A 12,715-nucleotide genomic window follows, 5' to 3' on the forward strand; every position below is an offset into this window, starting at 1 on the left:
GAGGAGAGCAATTGCTTTCTGTTTTACCAGCTCTACATTCTCTGCCCAGAAGGGCAGACGGGAGGGTTTTCCCCAGTGTTCTCTCCTATAATTTCTTTGGGTTAGGGGGTGGAGTATGTCAAAATATAAGTGAATTGAGAGACATGCCAGTATGTTGGGAGTATTAAATATGATTACAAAGGCAAGATTAGAAAGGCAAAGACACAAAATGAGCTAAACCTAGCTAGAAACATAATGGGTAACAAGAAAACGTTACAAGTATTAGAAGCAAGAGGAAGAACAAGAACAGGGTAGGCTCATTGTTCAGTGAAGAGAGATAAGCAATAACAGGAAACTTGGAAATGGCAGAGGTGCTTAATGACTTCCTTGTTTCGGTTTTCACCAAGAAGATGGCTGGTGATGGGATGCTTAACATAGTGAATGCTAGTGGAAATGAACTAGATTTAGAAGTTAAAATAAAAAAAGAACGAGTTAAAAATCACTTAGAAAAGTTAGATGTCTGCAAGTCACCAGGGCCTGATGAAATGCATCCTAGAATACACAAGGAGCTGATAGAGGAGGTATCTGATCCTTTAGCTATCATCTTTAAAAAGTCATGGAAGTCAGGAGAAAGTCTAGATGACTGGAAAAGGGCAAATATAGTGCCCATCTATACAAGGGAAATAAGAACAACCTGGGAAACTACCGACCAATCCGTTTAAATTCTGTGCCAGGAAAGATAATGGAGCAAGTAATTAAGGAATCCATCTGCAAACATCTGGAAGAAAATAAGGTGATAGGTAATAGCCAGCATGGATTTGTAATGAACAAATCATGTCAAACCAATCTGATAGCTTTCTTTGATAGGATATCAAGCCTTGTGGATAAGGGAGAAGCAGTGGATGTGTATACCTAGACTTTAGTAAACCATTTGACACAGTTTTGCATAACCATTTCATTAATAAACTTGGGAAATACAACTCAGATGGGGTTACTATAAGATGTGAATAACTGGCTGGATAACCATTCTCAGAGAGTAGTTATTAACAGTTCACAATCATGCGGGAAGAGCATAACAAGTGGGGTTTCACAGGAGTCTGTTTGGGGGCTGGTTCTGTTCAATATCTTTATTTAGATGATGGCATAGAGAGTACTCTTATTAAGTTGGCAGATAGCAAGCTGGGAGGGTTTGCAAGTACTTTGGAGGATCGGGTCAAAATTCAAAATGATCTGGACAAACCAGAGAAATGGTCTGAGGTAAACAGGATGATTTAGGACTCCACTTAGGAAGGAACAGTCATTTCACACATACAGAATGTGAAGTGATTGTCTAGGAAGGAATACTGCAGAAAGGGATCTAGGGGTCATAGTGGACCACAAGTTAAACAAGAGTCAACAGTGCGATACTGTTTCAAAAAAAAGCAAACATGATTCTGGGATGCATTAAGAGGAGTATTGTGAGATAGACACAAGAAGTCATTCTTCCACTCTACTCTGCTCTGATTAGGCCTCAATTGGAGTATTGTGTCCAGTTCTGGGCACCACATTTCAAGGAAGATGTGGAGAAACTGGTGAAGGTCCAGAGAAGAGAAACAAAAATGATTCAAGGTCTAAAAGACATGACCTATGAGGGAAGACTAAAAGAATTGAGATTGTTTAGTTTAGAAAAGAGAAGACTGAGAGGGGACATGATAGCAGTTTTCAAGTATCTAAAATGGTATCACAAGGAGGAGGGAGAAAAATTGTTCTCCTTGGCCTCTGAGGATAGGACAAGAAGCAACGGGCTAAAACTGCAGGAAGGGATGTTTAGATTGGACATCAGAAAAAACAATCTCTCATGGTGGTTAAACCCCGGAATAAATTTCCTAGAGAGGTTGTGCCATCTCCATCTCTGGAGATATTTAAGAGCAGGTTGGATAGACATCTATTAAGAATGGTCTAGATGGTGCTTGGTCCTGCCGTGAGGGCAGGGAACTGGACTTGATGACCTTTCAAGGTCCCTTCCAGTTCTAGGATTCAATGAGGGGAGAGCAGCCAAAGTCTTGGCAAGATAACTCAGGGCTCAGTAGAGGAGGATGTGTATGAAAGGGGCAAATGTGTCTAGTCAGGAGGTTGGGGGAGAAAATGGACAATAAGACAATCCAACATCTATGTTTCCTTACTGACAAGAAGCAATTAACTTTTTCTCAAACTTAATTAGTTTCCTGTCTTTTTTAATTCATACCAAGTATACATCTTTCCATGTATGTAGTTTTTTGGTTTGCAGCAGCATGTACATCTCTACAATTTTTTTAATTGACGGAATTTGCCCTTCAAGAGATTTTTCAGCATACCAAAGAGTCTCTACCAAGTCAGGATAATTCTCTCACTCCTCTTTCCCGGTTATAGCAGATTATATCATGTGGCCAAAGTAACTGTATTTCTGAATAGCTGCTGATTTTTTCCTGTAAACTATAGATTTTTCTTTTTCTACATAGACTAAATTCCATAAATTTAGAAAACAAACACAGTCTAGAAGTTTTCCAATCAATTTGAATTTGTTTTGTGATCCAGTCAGACCACTATAGTGTCTTTGATTGCAGCTAAAGCTATGGCTGCATTTCAGGGTGTGTTTAGACTACAGAGTTTTGTCGACAAAAGTGGACTTTTGTCGACAAAACTATACCTGCGTCTACACTACTACTGAGTTCTGTCGACATAACATCGACAGAACTCAGCAGTTTTGTCGACGCTGGTAAACCTCATTTTACGAGGCATAACGCCTTCTGTCGGCAGAGTTTCTGTTGACAGAAGGTGTTATTGCATGTAAACTGTCCTTTGTGTTTACACTGCCATGTCGACAAAGCAGCTTGCTTTGTCGACAGAACTGAATGTAGTGTAGACGCTCTTTGTCGACAGAAGTTTTGTCGACAGTGTCTGTCGACAAAACTTCTGTCGACAAAAGCCTGTCGTCTAGACGTACCCTTAGTCTGAATAAATGTTCCCTCTTTATAGATTGCATGTCAGCGTAAGTGCTATGTGAACCTGTGTGGCATGAAAGGAATATTATAAGTGTAAGATCTTTGCTAACATATTTAAGTGCGAGCTACATTGTTGTGACAGTGACCAGAATTTGTTCCTATTTATTCACAGAAAACAGAATCTCTTTAAGTACATGAGTGATTATATAATTATAAATTCTTATTTGAATAAAGTTAGAGTTTAGTCTGAAATAAATGTAAGTTTATTTCCTCATTCATAGAAAGAACAAAGTTCAGAGGAAATTGCTGTACTGTAGTATAAGGGTTATCAGCTTGTCATACTGGAATGGACAAAGAACATGGAATTGTAAACACCTCCCTTCAGAAATACTATGGCAGATGTATAAACTTGGACAACGCATGTGCATTAGAAAAGAAAGATGTAGGTGTTTCATTTTAATCACCTTGGGAAAAGTGATGGTAAAATCAAAGTGCAAATATTATCAACCATAGAAATCATAACAGAAATTTGAATGTGTCGTAAACATGTTTTGTAACCAAACTAAGGTATTGCCAGGAGAAAGAGGAATGGATAGAGTGGTACTGTACTTCAGGAATACTTGGCATCCAGAAGGGTCCTTTAAGGACCATTACATCAATGTACATATGAAAGCACCCTTGAGCTACTCCAAGTTGTGCTGGCACCCAAACTGACATTCCTTTTCCTCTCCACACTCCCCAACCCAAGATTGGAAGGAGTATGTTTTAAAAAGTAAAGTGAAGCCACCTGTATTTCCACTGGGTACTACATCAAAGAGAACCACACGGCTTTCTGCTGTGCTCCAGAGGAACACAAGAACCAGTGATACTTGACAGCTCTCAGCAATGGCTGAGAAATATCCAGACAGAAGCTGGTTATTAAAGCAGAACGGGGCTCTCTCTGCAATGTCAGATAAGACCCGGCTTATCTGAGCTTGTCTGACCCACAAAGCTGCTATCCACCATAATCTGGGCCCAGCCCTTAAACCTTCTGGATCTGATTCCTCAGATCCATGGCCTAGGGTGGACTCTATTACCCCAGATGGGTCACTCACTTACAGTATTCATTGGCTGTGTCTAAACTGGCCAGTTTTTCCGGAAAATCAGCCGCTTTTCCAGAAAAACTTGCCAGCTGTCTACACTGGCCGCTTGAATTTCCGCAAAAGCACTGACTTCCTACTATAAGAAATCAGTGCTTTTTGCGGAAATACTATGCTGCTCACATTCGGGCAAAAGTCCCTTTTGCGCAAAACTTTTGTGCAAGAGGGCCAGTGTAGACAGCAGAGATTTGTTTTGCGCAAAAAAGCCCCGATCGCAAAAATGGCGATCGGGGCTTTTTTGCACAAAAGCGCATCTAGATTGGCCATGGATGCTTTTTCGCAAAAAGTGCTTTTATGGAAAAGCATCCATGCCAATCTAGATGCTCTTTTCCGAAAATTCTTTTAACGGAAAACTTTTCCGTTAAAAGCATTTCCGGAAAATCATGCCAGTCTAGACGTAGCCATGCTGCTTGGAAGGCGGTATAACTCAGTGGTTTGAGCATTGACCTGTTATGAGTTCAATCCTTGAGGGGGCCATTTAGGGATCTGGGCCAAATTTGTCAGGGATGGTACTTGGTCCTGCTGTGAGGGCAGGGGAGTGGACTTGATAACCTCTCAAGGTCTCTTCCAGTACCCAGTTACTACCTCAACTATCCCATGTTCCACCCTGTATTGCCAAGAAACAATGGTTTACTAATGGGGGAGGGATAGCTCAGTGGTTTGAGCATTGGTCTGGTAAATCTAGGGTTGTAAGTTCAGTCCTCATGGAGGCCATTGGGGGCAAAATTTGTCAGGGGTGGTACTTGGTCCTGCTTTGAAGGCAGGGGACTGGACTAAATGACCTTTCAAGGTCCCTTCCAGTTCTAGGAGATAGGCAATCTCCATTAATTTAATGGTTCTTCCCTTAAAGGATTGGGAGGCAATAAGCACACAAATTGGGTGAAGGCTTAAATATTTGGGCTCAAAAGTTAATAACAAATTTTTATTAAGTACATCAGAAGCAGGAAGCCTGCTAAACAGCCAGTGGGGCCCCTGGACAATCGAAATACAAAAGGAGCACTTAAAGACGATTAAGTTATTGCAGAGAAACTAAATTAATTCTTTGCTTCAGTCTTCACGGCTGAGGATGTTAGGGAGATTCCCAAACCTGACCCATCCTTTGTAGGTGACAAATCTGAGGACTTGTCACAGATTGAAGTGTCATTAGAGGAGGTTTGAATTCACTCACATGTGAACTCAATGTGAACTCAAATGTGAAATTACGGAACTATTAACTATGGTTTGTAACCTATCCTTTAAATCAGCTTCTGTACCCAATGACTGGAAGATAGCTAATATAACGCCAATATTTAAAAAGGACCCTAGAGGCGATCCCAGCAATAACAGACCTGTAAGTCTAACATCAGTACCGGGCAAATTAATTGAAACAATAGTAAAGAATAAAATTGTCAGATACATAGAACAACATAATTTGTTGGGCAAAAGTCAACATGGTTTCTGTAAAGGGAAATCATGTTTTACTAATCTATTAGAGTTCTTTGAAGGGGTCAACAGACATGTGGACAAGGGGGATCCAGTAGATATAGTGTACTTAGATTTCCAGAAAGCTTTTGACAAGGTCCCTCACCAAAGACTCTTATGTAAATTAAGATGTCATGGGATAAGAGGGAAGATCCTTTCATTGAACTGAGAACTGGTTAAAAGACAGGAAACAAAGGGTAGGAATAAATGGTAAATTTTCAGAATGGAGAGGGGTAACTAGTGGTGTCCCCCAAGAGTGAGACCTAGGACCAATCCTATTCAACTTATTCATAAATGATCTGGAGAAAGAGGTAAACAGTGAGGTGGCAAAGTTTGCAGACGATACTAAACTGCTCAAGGTAGTTAAGACCAAAGCAGATTGTGAAGAACTTCAAAAAGATCTCACAAAATTAAGTGATTGGGCAACAAAATGACAAATCAAATTTAATGCGGATAAATGTAAAGTACTGCACATTGGAAAAAATAACCCCAACTATACATATGATATGATGGGGACTAATTTAGCTACAACTAATTAGGAAAGCCATCTTGGATAGTTCTCTGGAGATGTCCATGCAGTATGCAGCAGCAGTCAAAAAAGCAAACAAGATGTTAGGAATCATTAAAAAAGGGATAGAGAATAGGACGGAGAATATCTTATTGCCTTTATATGAATCCATGGTATGCCCATATCTTGAATACTGCATACAGATGTGGTCTCCCCATCTCAGAAAAGATATACTGGCATTAGAAAAGGTTCAGAGAAGGGCAACTAAAATGATTAGGGGTTTGGAACAGATCCCATATGAGGAGAGATTAAAGAGACTGGGACTTTTCAGCTTGGAAAAGAGGAGACTAAGGGGGAATATGATAGAGGTATATAAAATCATGAGTGGTATGGAGAAAGTGAATAAGAAAACGTTATTTACTTGTTCCCATAATATAAGAACTGGAGGCCACCAAATGAAACTAATGGGCAGCAGGTTTAAAACAAATAAAAGGAAGTTCTTCACACAGTGCATAGTCAATCTGCGGAACTCCTTGCCTTAGGAGGTTGTGAAGGCTAGGGCTATAACAGGGTTTAAAAGAGAACTAGATAAATTCATGGCGATTAAGTCCATAAATAGCTATTGGTCAGTATGGGTAAGGAATGGTATCCCTAGCCTCTGTTAGTCAGAGGGTGGAGATGGGTGGCAGGACAGAGATCGCTTGATCATTACCTGTTCGATTCACTCTGGGTATGTCTACACTACCACCCTAGTTCGAACTAGGGTGGTTAATGTAGGCAACCGGAGTTGCAAATAAAGCCCAGGATTTGAATTTCCCGGGCTTCATTTGCATGTTGCCGGGCGCCGCCATTTTTAAATGTCCGCTAGTTCGGACTCCATGCCTGCGGCTACACGCGGCACGAACTAGGTAGTTCGGACTAGGCTTCCTATTCCAAACTACCATTACTCCTCATGGAACGAGGTGTACCGGTAGTTCGGAATAGGAAGCCTAATCCGAACTACCTAGTTCATGCCGTGTGTAGCCGCGGGCACAGAGTCCGAACTAGCGGACATTTAAAAATGGCAGTGCCCGGTAACATGCAAATGAAGCCCGGGAAATTCAAATCCCGGGCCTCATTTGCAACTCCGGTTGCCTACATTAACCACCCTAGTTCGAACTAGGGTGGTAGTGTAGACATACCCTCTCTGTGGGACACCTGGCATTGGCCACTGTCAGTAGACAGGGTACTGGCTGGATGGACCTTTGGTTTGTCCCAGTATGACCATTTTTATATTATGTTCTTATTTTTTACTAAGCAAACATTAGGGTAAAATACAATGCTTAATATTAGAGTAAAATACAATGAAGAAAATCTTAGAAAATAATACAATGCTTATTAAGCCTAAGCAAACCTCAAAATAAAATGCAATACTTATTAAGAAAGTACAATATTTATTAAGCCTAAGCAGATCTCAGAATAAAATGCAATGCCTACGTCCCTTCTGCTGCCGGGATCCCCCTGATGAAGGACAGGGGACTGACCCCAGTGGCCAATGCGTAGCACCCTCTGAGGCTTTCATCTACACCGAGGTTCCAATGTTAGGAATATCCCTGGCACTTATCTACTTTTAGATCTACAGTAATCATCCCTCTTGTTTTGAGAACCTAACAAGATCGTTGAATTAGCATTATCAGGTGGGAAACATTCAGCAAAGATAGCTATGTGATCTACCCAAACGCTTCCTGCACTCCCATACCAGGTGCATGGCCTTGGGACCTGTCCCAGAACTTGTTGAAAGTCAACAGTGCATTCCTACACTGTACCATCTTGAGCAAACAGCTCACTCTTTGAGAATAACAAAAGAATAATAAGAAGAAAAAAGCACAAATGGCATCCAGGCCTGTAAAAAAATGCAGGCACAAAAGGAATGATTGTGGTACACCACCTAATTTCCTCAACCTCATAATCATCTTCCACATTTCCACTACACACCCCTCCTAGATCAGTGAGGTAAGATTCTGTACCTCAGACCAAGGACTCCTCCCAGCTGCCACTGGACAGGCAGTCGGTGGTTCACTACCACTCTTCCAGGAAATGCTTGCACGGACACTTGGACACCCGCCTAGAGTCGCTGCTCTGGCACCCTCAGCAGCCGTTTCCCACCCACACAGTGCATTGGGCTGCTAGCAATTGACAGAGCTGGACAATAAACTAAAACAGTGACTTGACTAATACCAGGAGTCCTGCCTTGGTCGCCAAAACTCTTAGACCAGGACAGAATCCTGCTTATTGGAACACAGATTCTACAGCTGCACCGTATCTGTATCACTGTGTATTAACCAAGTCAAATGCAAACAGATGGAACAACAACTGTTTTAGTTAACAAAATACTAAACTTAGAAAACAAGCATAAAATCCAGTTGTCAAAAAAGATACCTGGCATGAGGCCAGAACCCAAAATAGGAATAGTCTAAACAGTCCAACTGCTGTCTCGATGTCCCGAGAAAACAGGTAGGTGAACGTCTTCAGGCTGAGGAAAGGGAACAAGCAGAGATGGGACAGAGTTGCAGAGATCCAGGTAGGTAGACAGTCTTGCTTCTGGTCTTCTTTCTTCCATTCTTTTATACTTAACACGCTGTCCTGCATGTGGTGTGCAGACCGGAGGATAAGATGGTATGTATGCATGTGTGTATGACTGGCTCTGCTTCAGAGTCCTAACTAAAAACAAATAAATCCTGTGCTAGCAGTCATTACAGCTGTGAAACTGGATTGCTGCACCACACAAAAGGCTGTTAGCAACCAGGCTAGCTTTCTGCCCCAGATGGCCTACTAAGCCAAACAGCCTGCTAGCTGTCACTCTAGCACAGCTGGGTTGTGCAGATGAAATGCACGCAGAGAGCTCTTAGGTGAACACCCCTTGTGAACCCTCTGGTTACTGGGCAGATTAGAGTCAGGACCCATTTTCCCATCCTTTTCTCTTTCCCACCTTTCTTCTTTCCTGCTCTCTCCCCCAACTCCTTTCTCACAGGAGATGGTGACCAGAAGATTTGCTGCCATCTTAAAGAGAAAATCAACATGGAGGACATGAAAAAAAAAAGCTGGTGCCACCTCCCCCAACAAAGATAAAAAGAAAAATCCAAAATATCAAACCCAAAAACTTATAACAGATGATTTTGGTATTTAGTATATCTTTTTATAATTAACATTTGCATGCCAAACATTCATGTATCTTACTTTCCTGATACAATGGCACCAAAAAAGTCTGCATTTTTCATTAAGATAGTGGAGTTGGTTGACTTTCAGCTGAAACACTCCATTTTGTAAGGATTTTGAACATTGACAGAGTGTTGTGACCTACATCTATCAAGACATTTTGATGTCAGTTTGCTATAAAACTAAGGTGATTCTCGGGGGCCATTGATCAAAAAGCCATTTACTCAGGAATAAATGCTCTAATATGGCACTGTTGTCAGGTCAACAGTGGCTTCCAAACATTCTCCCATTTGGATGTTAGAAATGGTGTGGAATTTTCATGTAACTTTATTTAAAGGAAATGGGCTAGCTCTCATGTTCCAGCTAGTTGATTCCCGCCCAGCCTGTGCACCCATACCATTGGAGAAGCCAGGTGGTTAATGGCACAGAATAAAACTTCCCTTGTGGTTTATGTGGAATTATTTGGGAAAGGGAAGAATCCTTGGGCAGGAGGGCTGCTCAAGGAGTGTGAAGCATACTCTACCCTGATAAGGTGCTGGGACAGGTTTATCCAGGGGAAGCCTGCTCCTAACATGAAGCAGAAAAAAGGGTTTTGGTCTATGGGTTGTACATTGTCTCTAAGAAGCTCCATGAGTTCTGTGGATCCCAGACAAGTACAATAGCTCAATTATAAGAAAGTGATCAGGGAAAAGGAAGCTGAAATGGAGAAGATTAAGGGTCAAGTAGAGGGACTGGAGGCCCAAAATGGCCGGTGTCTAGCCCAAGTTAGCCGCTTAGGCTATGTCTAGACTTCAAGCTTCTTTCTTCCAAAAGAAAGCGTCCACAATGCCAAAGCACATCAAAAAAGAGATCTGCTTTTTCGAAAGATAGCGTCCACCTTGAATGGACGCTATCTCACATGTAAACTGTGATTAGCATGGGCCGAGTGGCCACCAGGGCACCTGTGCTTTTTCCTCTTTCCTCTTCTATAGAAAGAACTCCCTCTTCTCCATCCACACACGCTATTTTCCCAAAGAACTCTTTCAGAAAAAGGCTTCTTCCTCATAAAAAGAGGTTTACCAATGTCAGAAAACCCCCTCTGTTCTTTTGATTTTTTTTTTGAAAGATCGTGATGTGGATGTAAATGATTTTTTTTAAACTACTGTTTTTCTGAAAAAAACTCTGTAGTGTAGACATACCCTTAGACTTACAGCTTTCAAGCTGTCAGATATTCTGGCAAAGCATGATAAAGAGCTTAGCCAAGCTGCCATTATACAAGAAGAATCTCAGGCAACAATCTGAGAGCTCATGAAAGAGGTCAGGTCTAGGCAGGCCGGAGAAGCAGAACACTTGGACTGCCAGAAAGAGATCTGGAAGCTGAGGGTTAAGTCACTACAAAGTAGGGGGTTCTGTGGGCAGCTTGCAGAGATCCCTTACGCAAGGGTTCTGATGAATCCAGCAGTTCCCCAGCTCCACTGATTCAGAGATGGAGGGGCTGCTTGTGTCCCACAGAAAATATCAAAGCAGGGAAACAGGGAACGGAAAGCAGCCTACTGCTCTTCCTGAGCCCAGTCCTCCTGTAACTAAGAACTTACCTATGGCACCTATAACTACCACCACAATGCTGAATTATGGCCCAGGGTCTACAAGACCATCAGAAGCTCGTCAAGAGTTTAAGTCCTATGCACCTGAACAAGCTCGAGCAGCGAGCAAGACCCTTGGTCCACTGAATAGGGAGATAGCTTTGGATTGGTCATCCAACGCACGTGCCCTGCCATTGGTGGGAACAAAGGACATTTCTGCCCTAATACGGGAGTGTATGGCCAGTGAGAAATTTAGTGCTTTGCCCATGCACTTGCAAGTGGAAGATGCCATCAACCCCCTGCAAATGTATGAGGGCCTTATTCAATTTTATAACCCTAATCAGAATATTATAGGTTAATATTATTCTGAAATACAATGCCCTCATGAGAGGCCAGAGTGGAGTTTAGGAAGGAGAAACTGCTGTATTGGTTAGAAGGAGCACAAAACCTTCCGGAATGAAATTTGGAAAAGGATGTTGCAACATGAAACCAGGGAAGCTATTGATTACCTCCCTACAGAAGATTTGTTGCAGAAGCTGGCACAGCATGAGAGAACTAAGCAACTTCAAGGCAAACCTCCAAACCTGCTATGATGGGGCCAAACTCCCCTTCCTTCCCTTCTATGGCACCAATTGAAAATAATGACTGGAGAGGACCCTCAATATCTGTGTTGATAAAGAAAGAGTTTGGACATTTTAGTCAAAGAATGTTAATTGACACTGGTGCCACAGTATCTTTGATTTGTACAGACAGCAATCCTGAAGCAAAAGACATTCCAATTATAAACAACAAGTATTGGGAGGGCTCAGTGGAAGGGAATCAATAGTCCTTTTCACTGAGCCAGTGATTTGTTACATCAACAACATAGTCACCAAGTATCCTTCAGTCTCTGCTCTTTAAAGGGACAAGGCATCCTTGGAATCGATGTAATGTCAAGATTAAAGGTGACTGTTAATTTGCCTAACAGACAGCTGATCCAGGATGTCAGTAATGAGCAGCGTGAAATTATTCCAGCTTTTCACAGGATAGCCATCAAGGCTCCCAAAAAGCATCAGATCCCAGAATGGCCAGCTGATGCAGCTCAGGTGGCTTTGGCTCATCAGGAACTCTTTGCCAAGAGTAAGCTTCAATGTGGGAAGACAGCTTGTGATGTCAGACTGGATGCTGCTGATCTCAGGCCTATGAGACAATATAGATATCCAGCAGCAGATGAAGAAGGCATTGGAGATACCAGCACAATATTTCTTCAACAAGAAGTATTAGTAGCAACATGTAACTCCCCAGTTTGGCCAGTCCTTAAATCTGATGGGAAGACATGGCACCTAACCATCGAATATAGGAACTGAAGAGAGTCACCCCTCCGATGGCCCCAGTAGTTGCAAAATTAAATGAAGCAATGGCAGCAAAAACAAGGTGTTTCAGTGTATTAGATTTATCTAATGCATTCTTCTCCATCCCATTGCACCCCTCATCGCGACACAAGTTTGCTTTTACACATCAGCAACAGCAATACACTTTCACGCATGTGCCCCAGGGACTGCACAATGCCCCCTCAATCTTCCATAAGCAAGTTTCAAGGTTGTGAACTTGATGGAAGGCAAGCAGCACATCTTGAGCTATATCAATGCCATCGTGATATCCACTGCTACTAATGAGGAGAATCTGCTCAGACTGCAGCCCAGGTATAAAAGCCGGGGGAGAGGCTCAGTATGGGCTGGCTGCTGAGGAGGAAGGAGCTGCAGCTCCTTCAGGCAAACAATCAGGAGGACCAGCTCTGGAAACCAGCCAATGAGACATCAATGCAGCAGCAGAGAATATGGAGGAAAGACCCTGAAAGGAAGCCAACAGAGACTTGTGGGAAGTAGCCCAGGGCAAGATATTGTAGCCTGTGGCTCTCAGCACATTGTGGGT

Source organism: Pelodiscus sinensis, chromosome 13 (assembly GCF_052426305.1).
Source record: "Pelodiscus sinensis isolate ZL-2025 chromosome 13, ASM5242630v1, whole genome shotgun sequence".
In the NCBI taxonomy this organism is placed as follows: domain Eukaryota; kingdom Metazoa; phylum Chordata; order Testudines; family Trionychidae; genus Pelodiscus; species Pelodiscus sinensis.